The sequence below is a fragment of the Pseudopipra pipra genome, chromosome 12 (assembly GCF_036250125.1).
Source record: "Pseudopipra pipra isolate bDixPip1 chromosome 12, bDixPip1.hap1, whole genome shotgun sequence".
Taxonomy (NCBI): Eukaryota; Metazoa; Chordata; class Aves; order Passeriformes; family Pipridae; genus Pseudopipra; species Pseudopipra pipra.
The window spans coordinates 3,675,472-3,693,496 of record NC_087560.1 but is presented as its reverse complement, the minus strand read 5'-3'; the positions used below and the strand labels follow the sequence as shown (position 1 = coordinate 3,693,496).

Sequence of the window (18,025 nt, the reverse complement as noted above, 5' to 3'; positions counted from 1 at the left end):
AAGTGGGACAAAATATGATTACCAGAAAAAATTAGGATTATATCATAAGCTGACTTGACATTTTCAGGTTTTCTCTTTCCAATCTAAAGCAAAACATTTATCCTCTTGATGAAAGATAAGACTCTTCTACATAAGTCTGGAAAAAGAACTTGAATTCCATAAATTTTGATTCATTTACTCTTATTAAACTGGCTTATCATATCTTACAGGAATTGCAGCAATTCCTCATCCTAACTCAGCAATGAGTAGCTGGGAGTCTGTTCTGTCATGCTTCCCACATATTCAAACAGTGAGGATTTAGTCAAGTCTGGGTTATCTTGATTTCATTTCACCAGCAACATGAGTTATGTGCAACAGCAGCTAAAACATACTGCAGTAAATGCACCCCAAGCCAGAAATCTCCTCCAAAAGACTTTAGTATGGTTACCTATGATAATCACTGACTAAATGTCAGGGCTGAAAAAACCTGCTTTCTAATGTGCTTACACAGTTCAGGACTTTTGGAGGCTCTGAAGATTTGCTCATCTGCTCCAGAAATCCTATTAGAATTTGTGATTAATGAGATATTTCAACAAGATGCTTGTATTTTTGAAGACATGGTAGCTTTAAATGAAATATCCTTCTTCAGTAAGTCTTACTTTTTATCCTTTAGGTATCAGAAAATGTCTTTGCCAATGTGCTGGATAAGTGAAAATGCAAACAAGGCAGACTTCTTAAAGTAAGCTGGAAAAAGTGAGAGATGAAAGGAACATGTACCAAGGGAAAAGGTTTAGAATGCAAGTAAAAAACCAACACCCTGAAAACTAAACTGTACCCAAAGCCTTCTCTTACCTTTATGTGCCACTTATCCTGCACTGGGAACACTCCCCCTTGCTCCCCAGTTTTCTTGGCAGAAATGCAATGTTAGCAAACTCCAGATTCCCAAGTGTGAAAGAAGATTCACAGTTTGCTGTTTTCAGTGCTGTGCTGGGTGCTGATCTGCTTTCTCTGCTTTATCCTCTCATACCATTACCAGAACTTGTCTTGCCACAGCTCCCTCTCCACTGCTGTTCCAGCCATGGAGACTGACACCTTCCCTTTCCATACACTGTCAGGCATATCTTGAGTACTAGGATGGGCCACTAACTCCACTACACCAGAAATTCAACCTCTGATGAACATCTAATTACAGCCCACAGGCATAAGCCTGAGATTACCCAGCCTATTCTTACACACACAGCAAAGTCCATTCTTCCAAAAAAAATCTTTCATTTCCACTACTGATGTTTTGTTAATTACTAGATTTCAGCAAACAGTACTCCAAAATTAGGAAACAATACACCACCTTATGCCCAAGGCTTTGAAACAGCAGCCAAGGGAATTCCAAGAAAAACAAAGGGTTCGTTTCTTGAGTAACAAACACAAAAGCTCACAAAAAAACCCACTAATTCATGCCAGACCACTTACCTGAAATAAAAGGAATTACAGAACAGACACAGCTAAGTCAGACCTGCTTTAACAACCACTGGTTAAGACTGAGAACCCATCCAAATAAAGCCTAGCAAGTTCTAGAGATGACAGGCATTCTGAAGTTAAAAACAGTTTGTTGAGTTTCTTCTGGCTGCAAACAATCCTTAAGACACCACTGTATAATTAAAGCTTTGGATTTATCTTTTCATATTTGAACACAACCATAAAAAAAAAGCAGGCTTTCCCCTGGCAACTCACTGAACTGCTGAGAAATCCTCTGTGCTTTGCACTTGTTACCAGAAGAAAAAAGTGGAGGAAAGATTCAGAAATAAATTCTGTCAGTCTTAAGCCTCTTGAGTTCAACTAACAACCAACACTTTCACTATCCTCATTCTCTTAAGGCACTTCACAGTTTCATCAGCAGTGACAAGACTTTATGCCATTTGATCTTTTGACTAAAATACTCCTTCCTATTTTCATGCTATAGCAGTATTTTGAAGTACAGGCTAAGGGTGTCAACTGCTCACCTCATTGCTTATCCCAGCCATGAGGCACAAAAAACACATTCCAATGTCTTACATGCCCTTTTACCTGAAGAAACACTATAAGCAATCCAAGTCATAAGAATTGCAGAAACAGTGAAGTGTAAGGTTTATTTTTTTTTTTATTCATTGTATGCCATGTAAGGGGTATGGTCCAAAACACTAAATCAGTCAGCCAAAGTCAGTTCTTGCCATTGTCTCCTGCAAAGCAGAGCAGGATTATTTGTTTCTAGAATCAAAATCATCAATAAGCCTTTTCTGAAGACAACTTAGCACAGCTTCCTTTTAGCATATTTACTATTAAAAAATCGTAGTCAGTAATTTTCTGAACGTCATTTCTGAAAGACAGGTTTTCTTCCAAGTGCATCAGCACTTGCAAGAGCAAGGCCAAGGAACAAGGAAGATTTCCTAATAAATTCAGAACTTGGAAGTATTCAGGTATTCTACAGTAATTAGTTTTATTTCCCTGTAATACAGAAAGAAGATTTCCAGATAAACAGTCACTAAAAACTACCTGTAGCTGCACCTCAGCTGTCCAAAATCTGTCCTTATCAAATTGATATCAAGTAGCCATTCAGTAATCAGGTGCCTGTCTCACCTCTGCCCCTACCAGGTATGAACAAGGCAAGTTATTCCTTTAATAAGAATTAACTCTCTGTGGGATTAACCTGCATACAAAAAGCTTTAGCAGATACATCCCAACAATCCAATTATGCAAGAGATTATTATAAGGCTGGTGTGTTTTAAAGTGCTTATCAGCTGACCTGTCCCACTGACAGTAACACTGGCAGCCCATGGACAAACTCACATCCAGCTGGTTTGCCCTCAAAAATCAAGGACCAGTATGAGACCACAAAACCAACAGCCAAGGGCTCTGCTGTGGGTGCTACTGAAGCAGGAACAAGCCAATCCTGGAGTAAGACAACAACACATGGCCAACATTGCAGATCTTGCCAATGGAGCCTGACTTACAGCACTAATAAACCACTTGACTCTGTATTTCAAATAGCCACCAACTAGCCTTAGCTGCTTTCATGAACAAATCCACTGAAAAAACAGTGGTTTCTGAAAACAAAGTGTTCTCAGTAATTCGTACATAGTAATTCATACCTGCTGAACACCTGGCATTGAAGGCTTTTATCCACCACTCTTCATGTCTTAAAAAAATAACTGTTTATCAGTTCCCTGAACATAAATATCCCCTCTCTCTTTTCTAAGGGAAATCATGGAAGTAAAAGAAAAAAAAGAAAGCTAGAAGGAATGCAGAAAGCAACCTAGTTTGGGGATCTCTCCCAAGCCAATCACATGACAGATGGAAAGAGCATTTTATTAAGGGTATAGGAACAACTGGCAAAAAAGAAAAAAGACAACCTTTCTGCATTCACCTACTGTCCTGGAAAGTGGAAAGGCACGTTCCCTTGAGTTACCCCTCTCCCCCACAGATCATTATCAAAAGAGTGCAGCCTCTTCACCTGTGCCCTAACGATTTCTCACAGCACTGTGAGTGCCACAACACTCACAAAAACCAGCACAGCTCTGTGAGCACTTCAGTAACAGTGAGTGGGAATACTGAAATTTTTCAACCACAACCTGGAGAGGGCAGGACCTACAGCAAGAATTTAGAAACTTGTATCAGCCTGTTTTAGGGAGATGTGCTCTGAATTCACCTGCAACTTTGCCACAGTCAGTGGTAAGCTTAAGAAAAATCTCATCCAAGAACTAGTCCTAAAACAAACCCTATTTAAGCAAGGAGAAATATTTACTATGGAAGGCTGAGCTTGCTTTGGCAGGTGAGAAGTTTCACACCTTGCTAATTGCAGACACCTGGATGCTGAGGGACCCTTTATTTAAACACATTGTGAACAGACACAGTAACAAAGCAAGATTACAAAGTTAATTTGAACACGTCCATTTACTATTTTCTCCATTCCTGTGCTCTGATACTGAGAACAAGGTGATGTAACACAAAGCAAAACCCCAGCTCACAGTCAGTGCTTGCATTCAGCAGCCCAGCAGGGAAGTCAGCAGGTCTCCTCAGGTCTCCAGGCAGCCCTGGCCATCAGACACAGAACACCTGAGCTTGGCCAGGGCAGATGTCCTGCAGAAATAGAAGGAGGAAGACAGTAAAAATCTCTGTCCTTGTGGCTGCTTTATTGCAAAGTACTAGAACTTGTTATTACAGTCACCTTCTAACAGCCAGGTACACACAGAAGAGTCGAACCCCACTCTCAGGTGCTGAAGAAACATCACTGTAATAAACACAATCCTCTTCTCCCTTTTCTAAGGTGCACCTGTCACCTTACTCTCTATGTGTCACACCAGGAGGAACCAAAGGAAAAAAAATTCAATTTACAATCAGGACAGTGGGGGTAGATCACACAAACTCCAATTTTCTATTTTGAAATGTGCTGGGTATCCCATACAAGAGCTAACTTGGGAATTTTGAGACCAACCCAAATACTCTGCTTTAACCACCATTTCTAAGACCAAACCTCCTTCAAATTTGTAATCTCAGCTTCTATTTCAGGACATGTCAGATTTCTAAGGACAGGAAAAAAATTTTATCACTTTCCCTCAACTTCCTAAACTCTAAAGTTACATTATTTGCCAGCAGGTGATATGGTTCTAGCAATGCTGAGATCTCATCCCTTCTAACAAGTATATAATGTAGGGGTGAGAGAAAACAAGAGATGATAAACCAGTATTTCACTATCATTTCACTACCTTCAAATAGATTATGCCCCTGGATTATGGCCTGAATAAAAAAAAAAAAAAAAAAACGGTTATGAAAACAAATTCTTTGTTTTCAACAGCTGATTATGTTTGTATTCCTATGAAAATAAGAATGATCACTTCAGAATAACATACATGTGCTATAAAAGTGGTCTCTCTAGTAGGTCACACATGCAAGGCCGAGGGGTGGGAAAAACCCACACCTTTCCAGTCAGGGGTGGGAAAAACCTTTTTTTTTTTTTAGCATTGAGAAACATTTTTAAATAGTGTTTATTTCATCTTTATCTTGTCCTTTCTCAATTTCCGTTCAAGCATATTTTCTAACACATGCATCCATAGAGCAATACCTGCATATAATCGATAAATCAATAAATATACATAAGTGGGAGGTGCACGCTAAGAGGTGTTTCTATGATAGGCACGTGCAGCCAAAAAAGTTGGAAGCCACTCCTCTAGAAAGCAGCTCTTCTTCTCTGAGAACACGATTTTCCCTCTTTTCCACTGAGTAAAAAGCCCTCCCTCGTTTTTTTTATACATGACTAAGTTATCAACAAGTTACACCAATTTTTCTCGCCCAGAAGGTGATTTTGGGGGATCTTTTTCTTAGAGTATCTCCCCCAGGCAGCTCCACGCCTCCTCCCAGCTGCCCTGGAAGGACACCCCTGCCCAGTTCCCGTTTCCCAGGGCAGGCAGGGCCGTACCAGTCTCACTCCGGCGCTGGTGTTCCCGAGGATCCCAATGAATGGCGCCTCGAAGGGCACGTGGCTCCGGTGTTTTCAACCCTGCGCTCGGGGCTTTTTTTTTTTTTTTTTTTTTTTTGCCACCTCAAGGATAAGAGACTTCAGTTCCTCGGGGACAGGCGACAGAATGTAAAGACCTGGACAGAAGTATCAAAAAAAAAAACCCACCACGCTATGATAAACGACCTGCTTGACAAGGGAACGTCAAGCGGACATAATGAAAGGATAAATAAATACAATTAAAGAGCCATTAAATATGATGGCTTTGCAGGAACCAAGGGAAGACGTGTAAGGGAGAATACTGAAAGCCAAGCGCTCAGACCCTCACCCAGCTTTTCCCCCTCGCCCCCCCGAGCTCCGGCGGCTCCCAAGGCCCCCTCACCGGTGGCCCGCAGCACCCACAGCCGCCCGCCCTCCACGGGCGAGGGAAGGCGGCGGGCCCGCGGTGCTCGCCACTGACCTGCCGGCGGCGGCTCCCACGCAGGGCCGGGGCGGCCGCGACCCCTCAGCCCGCGCAGCCGCCGCGCTCCCGCACGCGCAGGGCCGCCTCACCGCCCCGCAACCCCGGCCGCTCGGATCCCTCCGCTCCCACCTCACACCAGTCCTCCATTCTCCTCAGGAGGAGCCTAAGGGGAGAACGCCCGGCTGGGTCGGGAGCGCCCAAAGACCACCGCCCGCCATCGCAGTTCACTCAGCGACCCGGTGCGGGGCCGAAGCGCAAAGAACACACCGGGACTACTTCACGTCCGCGGACGAAAACACACTAGTTCCGAACGCGCGGAGGCCGACGGGACGCTTTTAAAGGGCCGCGCGGGGCACGCCGGGAGCTGTAGTCTTCCCGCAGAGGCGCCACGCCCCCTCACGGCCGCAGCCAATAGGCGGGCGGCGGGCGGGGCTCCCCCGCGGTGCGCGCGCGAGGGGCGGCGCCTGGAGTTGGTTGTTGCGCGGGCGCGGCGCTCGCAGCCCCGTCCCGGGAGCCGCGTCCTCGGCGGGGCCCGGCGGGAGCGGGACCGGGACCCCGCACGGAGCCGCCGCGGGGCTGGGGAGCCCCCGCCAGGTGAGGGGCGGCAGGGGGGTGGTGGCCGGGGGGGAGGCCGGGGGGCGGCGGCGGTCGGGTTCCCTCGGCGGGGCCCCGGCGGGATGCGGGGGGAGCCGCGGGCGCAGTTGCCGCCCGCCCGCCCGCCCCTTCGCGGGGGTCCCGCCGGCGCCCCTCGCCGCGGCCCCGCCGGTCGGAGCGGCGCCCGCAGAGCCCGCCTGGCGCCGGCTCAGCCGCGCCGGGGCCCCCGCGGGGCCGCGCAGCGCCCTCGCCCCCGGCGGGGTTTGGGGCCCCGGCTGCCCGCCCGTCCGCCCGCAGCCCCGGGCGCTCCCCGTGCCCGCCCCGCCATCCCCCGCCCTGCCGGGGAGCGCCCGCCGCCGCCGGGCTGACACCTTCGAGGAATTCCCCGGGATGGAGCCGCTGTGGGTGCCGGGTGGATGCTGCCCCTGCCCGGGCTCTGCCCCTGCTCTGTTATTACCGAGAATTCCTGACTTGAAAGGCTTTGCGCGTTGCTGTGTACGTGTGTAGCCGCATTCCATCCTCCCTTCGGTGCTTCCCTTCCTCTCGGAGGTTATTTTGGACTTGCAGGTGGGTCGATCTGTTCGCCAGCTTTTACAGCGGGTGAAGCTGACGCTAGCCCGGGAAGGCTGGGATTTGCACCGGGACAGCAAGGGAAGCGATGAAAGCACTTTGCGATGGTCAGTTAGTTACGGAGCAGCTGATACCTGACACAGAATGTCCAGGCTGCCCCTCCGTGAGCACAAGGAGGAGCAGGAGCGTTGTGTGGTGGATCTCTGACCTCGAATTTAATAGGGGTCCCTTCTTAGAGAACGTGATTTCTGTTTATTTTAGGTCTTTGCCGTTTAATTTTGTAGGGCTTGGCTTTCGTTCTTTAATTGCTTCTTAAGTGCCTCCAAAGTTTTTCCCCTTGCTCTTTGTGGCTTAATGGCTGTCTCATGTCTGCTAAAGTACTTTATTCTCGGATATTTAGAGAAAAAATAATACACGGAGATGTATGGGCAGGAAGGAAAGAACATGGAGTTGTTTTAGGAGCCAAGACTTTATGGAATTCCTGTGATTAGGTTCTATAGTTAGAGAGTTAAGTTGAACTTGTTTAAAATTGCTGGCTGAGTGAGTACCTTTATTGCAAACTAGATGTGCTTAATTCTGTGTGACTTTTGACTTACAGCCTCATCTAGACAGTTTGATTCCAGTGGTGTAGCAGAGCAGCAAATACTTTTGGAGATTTTCTTTGGTCGTTTTGACCAGTTAGAGCTCGTAATCTAGTTTCACAGTGGTTTAAAAGGTTTTGTCTGGAAAGTAGCTAAGATGATTTATCCAGATGAAGCATCTTCCTGGCAAAGTTACTGCTCTGTGTGTTTTCAGGCAAATCTCATTTTAGTCTCTAAAACGTAGAACTGTGCAAGAAGTGAGTTACCAGTTTTTCCATGAGTAACTTTCCGTGATTAATCATCTGTGTTCATTTCTTGATGGCTTTACCTTCTTGTTAGGATATCTCATGTAGATAACTTAATTCGCAGACTTCTTAAATGACATTTTTTGGGCAGTTCTGTTTGCCTCAAGTGCCTCACCTGCACAGTAGTGGCAGGTAGGGGGTGATTCCTGGGCTTGGGCAGGAGGCACCAGCTACAGAGCAAGGAGCCAGCAGACTTTCCTGCCTGGCCTTGCTGCTGGTAGGCACTTCTACCCAGCTGCAGTTGATAATGGATGCAATGTCTGCATTTCCTTCTGTTTTAGAACAGGCATTAACTATGTAAATAAATATACAGTTATTTTGAAGCAACAGCATTCCCTATGTATGGGTAAGAGTTATGGCTGCTTCTGTGACAGAGAGAGCAAGGAGGCAAAGTACCGTTTCAACTTCTTGGATAATTTGTGTTTCTGACTTTTCAGCTCCTTAGAAAATCCACTTGCAGGCATGTTTACCAAAATACATATTCTTTTCTGTTTACTCTCCAAGTGAAGGAATTGGTTGGAATCAGTCATTTAAAGAAAAGTAAAGGGCAGATGCTGTTTGGCTAAATGCCTCCTAAATATTGATTTCTTTTGCCTAAACAGGATTGTAAAATATAATGGTAACTATTGTAAGTTATTGGTTAGGGTCACAGACATTGGCAATCACTATTAACCTTCTGTATCATGCTAGGAAAAATATGTATGCGAAAAGCTTACTCTAAGTTAACAAGTTGTAACACGTTTTTCTCTACTTTGTTTCTGAATTTACACTCCTGTGTCTCTCCTTTCCTTTTCCCTTTTCCTGTTTAGTCTTTGCTCTTAAACTGCCCTTTTCCCTCCAGCTGCCCCTCATCCCAGTTTAGGATTGGCCCCTCCCATCCCTGCTGGTTGCCCAGGTTTCCCTTTTCTCTTTGGGGATCTGCAGCTTTACTCCTTGTCACTGCTCTTGTTGTTCTGGCTGCTTTCTGATGAGCTCGGGTTTCAGGTGGTGTTAATAGCCCTTTCTCTTTTTCTTGGACCTTCTCTTCCCCAGCCCCTGAAAACAGAGCCCCAGAGGTCCACTCTGGGATTGCCAGGTAGGGATCTGGGCTGAGGGCTGTCTCCTGCCAGCTTCCACAGTGTTCCCACTTCCTGTGCTGCTGCAGCTCCCCAGGAATCCTGCCCAGCTGCTCCCTCCCGTGTAGTCGGTGTGTCAGAGCTGACAGTCGGGTATGGGGAGAATATTGAAATGCAAATGACAGTGAGGAGAGGGTGAACAGCACCGGGAAGGTGGTGGAGCGAGTCCCTTGTGACGTGAAAAGAGCTCGCAGAGAAAGCACCTGACACAGGGAAGCTGAAATGAAAACTTTCTTATCTTTCTGCTATTAGTACCTCCAGATGTTTTTAACCTACTTAGAGTACAAAAATAATAATCTGTAAAACATGTTTGGGTTTATTAGCCGAAGGAAAGTGCAAATAAATAATGTAAAGCTTTTTGGGAGCCATATGCAGCATTTACTGGCTGCTACTGGCAGCCAAAAATCACCAGTGAGGCAAAATCCACTCTCTGTGCCTGTAGAGTAGCATGGATTTTGGAGGAGGAGATGTGGGGCTCCAGTCCCAAGAGGGAAAAGCTGTGGGTTCTCCATGCTGATCCCCAAAGGAGCTTGGTGCCAGGTTCTCTGAGAGCATTATCTGTGACAGGCTGGTGTGGGGACCTTGTTCAGAGCCTTTATTGGCATCACCAGTCCTCCCACCCTCCTGTGCTCCCACATGACTGCTGTGTAAGGACTGAGTATTGCTCTGGGATTTACACTGGCCTGAGGCTGAAATGCCTGCATTGTTTCATATGTATCAGCACAATAATATACCATTTCCATTACCATACACTTTTAAATCTAGGGTGGAAAAATACAGGCTGCAAACTGGAATAAGACTTGCTAGTTGACTTTCACTGTTTTAAAACAGGGTAAAGTGGAGCAAGTCAACAGTATACACTGAGGTGTAAGTGACAACTTTAGAATTTCTGCACTGTTAGCAGCAAGGAGAAATGACTTGGTTTTACTTGGTAACAGTTCTAGTTAGTTGTCCAATATTTGAGCTCAAATTTCCATAAACTGTGGTTTAGTATTGCGGGCTCTGTATTTTCTTCTGTGTTTTCCAGATCATAAGCAGAAATTATCAACCATGTAAGAAGTTTTCAGGCTTCCTTTTTCCTAAGATAAGTGCCTGAGTCACTAGAGCAATTTCTTTCCCAATATCTCCTCAAGTGGACTGAGTTAACTTGAGATTGCCTGATAGTTGAAAATATGGATAGAGGAAAACTACTTGGTGGGTGTAACTCTGAGGTCACCTTCTGCAAATTGAATTTCTTTTGGGACCCCATCAGCTATTACAAAAGTTACCCTGTTAGCTCACCAAGTTACAAAATGGCTTTATACCACAAATGTTTTTGGGGTTGTTCAGGTGATAACGATAACAACAGAATTTCAGGACCCCTCAAAGCCTCATTCATCATTTCTCTCCTCCCAGTAATCACATATTGCTGGGCAGGATGAGGATAAAATCAGTTTTAAACCACACCACTTGGAGAAGTATTTCGTAATCAATCTCTAATGGATTTTCTTTGTTAAGTCTTTGATTCTGGGGAAAATTGTCACCCTGACTAGTTTCCTTTCTGTGTGAGTACTTGGAAAAAATCTCCAAATAGGTCCCTTAGGCTCACTGCCCATACCTGCTATGTATGGGCCTGCCCTTAACTGAGATGCTTTTGCACAAATTATAGTCACAGTAACCAGGATTACAATGATCTTTATTGAACATCTGCACTTTGATCACCAAATAGTTATGTTTATGTTTAAAAGATGGGCAAATATGGTGTGTAAAAAGTATTTAAGAGCATTAGTTTGTTATCTGAATCTCAAAATGCCTTCAGAGTTCTTGCTTAGGAATATTTTTCTTGGTTGGCAGGTTTTAGAGCAGAGGATGGATAATTTCCCCATGAAATGCTCAACATGGAAGGGAATGAGTATTTCATCCCTTTAAAGTGCAAAAAATTATAAATATTAACTGGGAAAGACATTTTAAAATCTTCCCATTTGTAGACTTTATCCCACATTTTACTTGAGAGTAATATTTCAGTTAAAAAAACCCCTTACATGCACTGAAACATAAATGCTCAACTGTCTTAATACACTCCCTGTTGACTGCAGGAGGTGTTTTTAGCAAAGTTTTTGAAATCACAGTAAACAAATGGATAAAAACCCTGCCAGGCTAAACATTGTAGGCTTCTAGCAATACTTGTTTTAGCAACATCTTGTCTGAGACACCAGTTCGGTGTGGTGCTAAAAAGTAAGATCCCTGACTTGATAAAGTCAGTGCTATTTCAGAAAATACTGCTACTAGCACACAATTTGCCAAGTGCAACGTCCTGGGTGTTTTAGCAGATTTGGATTCTTGCATTGTTGGATAGAGGTTCTGTAGGAAGCTGTTCAGTGAAACGTTCGCCCGTTTGACCTTTTGTGTTTTTGTAAAACTGATGTCAACCCTAAAATGTTCCTTCTTGGATACGTGCCTGTGTTTATACAGGCCTCTCTGCAAAGCTCACCAAAGGAGGAAGACTGTATATAATACAGAAGATGTAAATTTTGCATGTATATATTTATATATATATATATATACACATCTTTCACCTCTGAGGGTCTTACTGTCAGGAAAACCTTCATTCACATTAAAAAGACATTTAAGTCTAGGTTATAAACATGAACAAATATAGACATCATTCCACACTGACTTCACATCTATTCCCTCTTGGTAAGTCTCTGTGTATATCACAGATGCTCTTGCTGCCAAGTTGCCTCTTACTGTCATTGTTTTGCTTTTATACTTGTTGATGTCCTTTCTGTGGAGTTCTTTAATGCAGCAAGAGGAAGGAGAATGGTTTTAAAAATATGTAATCTCCCCCCAAATTGGCCAGTAAATTCAGAAACATGCATGTCTGAAGGTAATAGAGACACTCAAAATTACCATAGTTCTTGAGTTGAAACTGTCCTTGGGTAACTCTTAAGTCTTTTAGCACCTTCTTTTTTATTTCAAGCAAGTACTGCCTTTCTCTCTACCTTGTTTTATATCCTAGTAGTCTTCTGCAGAGTGACCCCTGAGCCTGTTTGGAACCCCATTAAAATCACTGACTCCCTCTGTAAAGGTTCACAATTACATCAACATAGCTTTAATAAACTTTGAAGTTAAATGCAAATATATACCAGCTGAGAGAGAATAAATATTAGTATAGGAGTTTTCCATGGGGGAGTAACTCATGTTGTGTAATTGTTTTTCCATTTGCTTTGAGCCTTGCTAATTGTCCTGCTCTGCCTCCCTCGTCCAGATTGGGTGGTTTTGCTTAAAAACAGGTTGCACAATATTGCCCAGTCTCAGACTTTTGAGTCTGTAACTATATGGTTAAGGAGGGTGACTCCTGCTGTTTGGAATGATCTTTGGAGAGGACAGTTTATTTAATGACTTTGGTACTGTAAACTGTAGACATTCTCAGTTTTTAGAAGCAGGGAGACAGCTCACAGTGAGGATGTAGGGAGTGAGGGGCACATGAAAGATCTCTGTATCATCAGTGACACAGGCTGTGATTGTGCAACAGTTTGCTGTTGGTTGTAGTCAGTGGAACAGTTCACTGAACTTGCTGTTAAACATACATCCCAGCCATAAATGTTGGCTATTCTAGAGCTTTATCTACATGAAATTGTGTTTTCATACTGTGATTTTTTTTTTTTTAATTTAACATACCAAGGAAGGAAGCCAACCTGCAAGGAAGGAAGGCTCAAACCTGCTCTGCTGCTAACGAAGCTGTTGATAACATACCTTTCAACTACAACAACCAAATTTTGGAAGTGCTATTGCAGGCCTTAACGTGAGACAGATCCATGTTTAAAGGTCAGTGGTTTTGGCTAGAAAAGATTGCTTGGGAAGTGCAGAAAATGGAGGTGTGTTAGGACAAAGCTTGCTGAATTTTGTGCCTGTGAATTTTGCCTTGTAAGTATTCCTTGTGCAGCAAGGGCAGCATCCCTGTGAGAAAAAATGTCAGTACAAGCAGAGCTCGGAGCTCAACATGTGTTTCATTTACCCTGTGAGCTGTATCAGTCCCAGCTGCCATATCCCAACTGGCATCTTGCTCCATGGACCTGTTGGCAGGCAGGGTGTTGGTTCACAGTCCCTTACAAGTTAACCCACTTATCTTCTTAGAGCCAAAGCAAATCTCTTCCAAAGGTGGTTCTTTTAGGCGAGTTGTTCAGTGACTGGTACATCAGAGGAGTGTTGCACTCTGGTATATAAAGTACCTGTTTTTAGCAGTTGATAAGAGAGACACTGTTAGTAACAGTTGCCATGAAAAACCTCCTGCGACAGCTTTGCAGGTTTAAGGTGAGATTGCAGAGTGGTTTAGATGGAGATTCCTCAGCTGCACTGGAGCTTTAGTCATGGTGAGTTCTCCTGTGTTCTGCATAATTGTCTCTGTTGTTCTGCTTGTTGGAATGTGAAAGTGTCTGATTGTTTGTTGCTTGCAAAGGGAGAAGCTGAATCAGGTCCCTTTCTGACGGGAATTGCCACTCAGCAGGGTTCAGCAAATACATTCTTTAAATACACTATTGCAAATAATGCTGGATTGCTTGGTGTTGGAAATAGCAAGAGGTGGTTCATTAAAAAGAAAGACATCCAATTCTCACTCCCCACCTTTTTTTTTTCCCCCCAAGGCTGTAATTTTTCTTTGTAGTACATAATGGTGATAAAATTGCAGGCTTTTTTTCCTGCTCTGTCCTTTGCAGATTGACTTCATTGCCTATGGTTGTACATTATCTTTGTTTATCAGTGTAAATCAACACAGCTATTCCTGAACAATGGAGATAGCAACACACAGACCTTTTGAAGCCAAATTTGCCGAGTGAGAAACAGTGTTGTATAGAAACATGCTGAAAAAGATAACCAGCGTGGATTATGGGGCAAGGGGGGGTTCCTGCTCAACCTCCCCAGAGGGGATTATGGAAAAGGCTGTGGAATTAATAGTATTTTCTAAAACATTCCTACACAACTGCCAGGGCACCTGATGGAAGGTTCATGCATACACTAATAATTCTTAGGGGAAAAAAAACAGTAAACAGGTGATATACCAAAGCAACAGCATTTAAATCAGTGGGACTTAGATTTAAGATATCAAATGTTACATAATTGGGTTTTTTCCCTGGAGTTCAGTGCCTGCAGTTCTTTGCATATTAAATGTTGTTCTGTCTGCATAGAAAGCTGACTTGAGGTGCTTTCATGAAAAAGTTGTTACAGAGCCAAACAAAATGAAATCTGTAGAATGCAGGAGGAAATATTAATCCATATAATGAATATTGTCTTCAGTGGTAAGCCCCCCTGCTGACTTAGGGGTTATAAGTTCAGCCAATAGTCCCTGCAACTGTGTTGCGTGGGTAATTCACTGAACATTTTTTTTGTCATGCTGACGAAAGGAGTTGATGTACTTTTTCCATCGAGTAATCTCAATAAAAGATTGAAAATATACTGGAAAAATAAGCAGCCAGTATTGGTTCATAGTTGCTGTTGATTGTGCTGGATGCAAATAGCTGAGCTGTGGTTAAAAAATTACCGAACAAGTGAAATAATTGAAAATCAGTATCAGTTTCTAAACAAATGAAAGCTCTGCTTTCCCAAAAAGGATGGCACTGTCATTAGTGTATACAGTGTAGAGCAGCCATCTCTTATCAGTCTCTCTACAGCAGGTGGATGTGGCTTCTTGGGTCTTTCTTGCTTGTAATAAGCCAGACACTTATGCATTCAGGCTTGTATTCAAGGGAACAGTTATGGTTATAATTTAAAAGCTCTGTTTCTTTCCTTTTGTGAACATAAGGCAAAATGGGTGGGGGTGGTGTAATTTTTGGCTTTCTCCTGCCAGTTTACAAGTGTCTGTGACTTAGGTATTTTAGATCTGTAGATTCCAACTACTTGTAATTGGTTTTGTCACATGGGTCAAGGTTTCATTCCCATCACTCTTTTCCCATGGCTTCCTCCAGAAGTTGCAGAGGTAACTGCTCTGCAGGGAAGGCAAATGTGTATCAGATATATAAATGTTCACTGGATGATGCCCAGTAAAATATTTGCCCTGCCTGCATAATCTCTTACAAGAGTTCTGAAAAATTCTATCCAGGGGACAGCTAAAAGCCTGAGCAGGTCCTGGATCCTTCCTGGGACTCATCAGTACAGGACTTGCTGTCTCAGAGGTGCTTTTGCAGTCATCACTCTGCACCTATAACAGTTTTTCTTGAACACACTTGTTTTTTTTCTTGGCAGTGGTTTTATGATCTAGTTTAGATGGGAGGGCTGTCACACCACAAAAAAGAAACTCTGTTCATTAATTTGAGAGATGCACTAGACTCAATTTGTATTCTGAGAGCTTAAAAAAGCAGGAGAATGGACAATCATGTCTTCCTGAGGTGCTTTTCTCAGGCTGGTAAGGAACACACTCTGTGCACCACATGAACTCATCACTTCATATCCTTGAGTGCACACAACAGTGCCTGGTAAAACCAGAATATACAGAGAGCAAAAGGGATATGGTTCTTGAAGTTAATTGCACAGCACCTGAAAAATCAGAAATCTGGCCGTTGGATAAGGAAAAAATATTGAAATATAGGTCTGTCTTCTTTATTTTCTCCATGAGAGAGAAAAATGAAGACTTCTTGTGATGAAGATGACTTGTCTCTCTGGATGCTGCTTTGCTAATTGGTGTGACCCTGCTGTGTCTGCACTATTTCACAGGGTCTGCCAGGGGCTGTGATAAGCATTTCCTTTTGGAAAAGCTGTACACAGTGTGCAGATAGAGGGGACCTGGTCTCTTCAGCCTCTTTAAGATGTGTTGGAATAAATATCTTGTTTGGAAAGGGTTGTTTGTTTTTTTTTCATATTTTTCAGATGAACAATTCTCTTGAGTTTTATGCTTTTTGTTACATAACTCTGAAGTTTTTTAAAGTTTTGAGCATGACCTCAAGGTTTTGTCTTGGCTCTGCTAACGTATTTACTGTTTGTAACCATGTAAAAATGGATATATTTTCCTGTGTTCTTGATCTTTAAGACCAATAGGCCCCTGTAGTTTGTAGGGGAGGCTTAAATTTTCTTTAGTGCTTACAGAATTCAAAATCATTAGAATTTTCTCTGTATAAAGTTATTACTTCCTGAGGAAATATTGGCACAAACTGTGGAAGCCGTTAGGTTTTGGAAATTTTGCTCAAGTTACTAATTTTCTCTGCATTATTTCTTCTTTCTCTTCATGATTAGAGGCTGGTGGACAAAGCAGACTTGGGGCTGAAAGGGCCTTCTTTGGAATGTGGCAAAAAGGCAGAGACTTGGAAAAGAGAATGTCTTTTGAGTGGAGGGAAAAAAATATACTTGGAGAAATAATTTTAGGTGCTATGGCTTATTCTGTTGTTTGGCTCTGCAGACTAGTCAGTCAGTTCTGGCATTTCCATGCAGCCACTTCTGCTGGTTCATATCTTACATGTGTTAATGTGTTTATAGTTTCATAGAAAATACTGACAGGTCCATTCTAGTAACAGTAAAAGTTGAGCTACATGATTTCAGTCAATAGCTCAAGAGGAGTGATTGTGATTATCTTTGGCCGTGAAGATTTGGACAAAAATGATTATTCTACACTGTGTTGCTCTGAAATCCACAGGTTAAGAAAATATTTATGTCCCAAAATCAACTTTTTTTTGTATTATTGGGAAAAAAATATATTCTACAAACTTTCATTCAAAGAAGAGACATTTTCTATTTTCATACTGAGAATTATGTGTGTCTGAGCTCAAATTTATGTGTATATCTTAGAGATATATTTGTTTCAAGTGGCTATTAATGCTGTTTTAGGAAGTAGTGTTGAATCTCCAGCTATATTCATATTTTGGGAAGAGTCCATTTATATCTGCAGAGTAGTGCAGGAGAAGGTAGTGGTGATTTAAAACCTCCTCATGGCAGCACAGGAACTATGTTTCACTATGGGGAGAGTGACTGAAATTCCCATCTTTCCAGAAATTTGCTGGGACTTGGGTTTGCTGAAGTTGTTTTTCCTTTAAGGTGCTGGTTGAGGAGACATTTAATGAGCATCCCAGTTGCCTGTGTGCTGGAAGCAGATAGGCAGTGCAGTGAAATGGCTTTTTAACTCCACTCCTATCAAAACCCAGAACTCCATAATTTTACTGATTTTACAAATAAGAGAACTAAAAGCTTGGCTTGCCTGAAGTCAATTATTCCAGTGTTTAAAAGAGGATCCAGAACACTCTCGTGGTCTTAGTCACTTTGCTAACCCAGCCTTCTGAAAACAGCCATGGTAAATATTTATTTAGTTGCCATAATACATTCTGGGTATGTCTTTTAACCTCAGCAGTTGGGCTGAGTTAGGCTGCTGCTTCTAAAACCTTCCAGTCTTTAGTCTGAATGTTAAAGATTTATGGCTTTACATCACAAATTGTGTTTCTAAAGGCTTATCCTGGCACTGCTGTGTTTTGGTTTTGTAACTCTGTTGTATTGTCATCTTTCTTGAATGACTTGCTGTCAAAGCACATGCCAGGTCATGTGTTACAGTCAGTCCAGAGCAACTGTACATTTTGCTAGTTAAATATTTCTCCCTGTGAGCTGGAAGGGGCTGCCTTGCATATCAGAAGCTTGGGGTCAAACCTGCTGATGAGTATTTACTTTTCTCGTGGCTGAATACTTGAAGTTACCATGTGATTTGGGAGTAATCTTTGGAATTAATTTCTGTATGGTTCAGAAACAGGAAAAACTTGGAAACTGGGATAATGCTTAGTTTGTTGCTCGGTTTTTCAGATAGTTTTAATAAGAAATTTAAATTTTTAGATAGGGGAAGAGCACTAGATTAAAATAGATTTGTGCTATTTTTAGAGCATGGCTTTATACTGCAAGTCAGAGACCGAAAAGATACTTTTAAAGTAAGGAAACACCATTTTTACAAGTCTTATTGTTGACCTCAAGACCACATTTTCCATCATTTGTGA

At 42.9% G+C, this 18,025-nt stretch overlaps 2 protein-coding genes across 11 annotated transcripts in view; one reads left to right on the top strand and one right to left on the bottom strand.

The window, feature by feature from the left end:
• HMG20A (high mobility group 20A) overlaps positions 1–6,160 on the bottom strand; it is a 39,415-nt gene extending 33,255 nt beyond the window's left edge. The window contains exons 1-3 of one of the 6 annotated variants that reach the window (XM_064668467.1): positions 5,925–6,160; positions 5,426–5,601; positions 3,978–4,089 (exon numbers count right to left, since the gene is read on the bottom strand). The gene's annotated coding sequence lies outside the window, so the exon portion shown is untranslated. The remainder of the gene's footprint in view (positions 1–3,977; positions 4,090–5,425; positions 5,602–5,924) is intronic. The other 5 variants (XM_064668464.1, XM_064668460.1, XM_064668461.1 and 2 more) reach the window with 5 other exon arrangements.
• A 240-nt stretch (positions 6,161–6,400) lies between these two features.
• PEAK1 (pseudopodium enriched atypical kinase 1) overlaps positions 6,401–18,025 on the top strand; it is a 106,403-nt gene continuing 94,778 nt past the window's right edge. For 3 of the 5 annotated variants that reach the window (XM_064668458.1, XM_064668459.1, XM_064668451.1), the window contains exon 1: positions 6,401–6,521. The gene's annotated coding sequence lies outside the window, so the exon portion shown is untranslated. Of the gene's footprint in view, positions 6,522–12,756; positions 12,900–13,346; positions 13,445–18,025 lie in introns of those variants that run through there. The other 2 variants (XM_064668456.1, XM_064668453.1) reach the window with 2 other exon arrangements.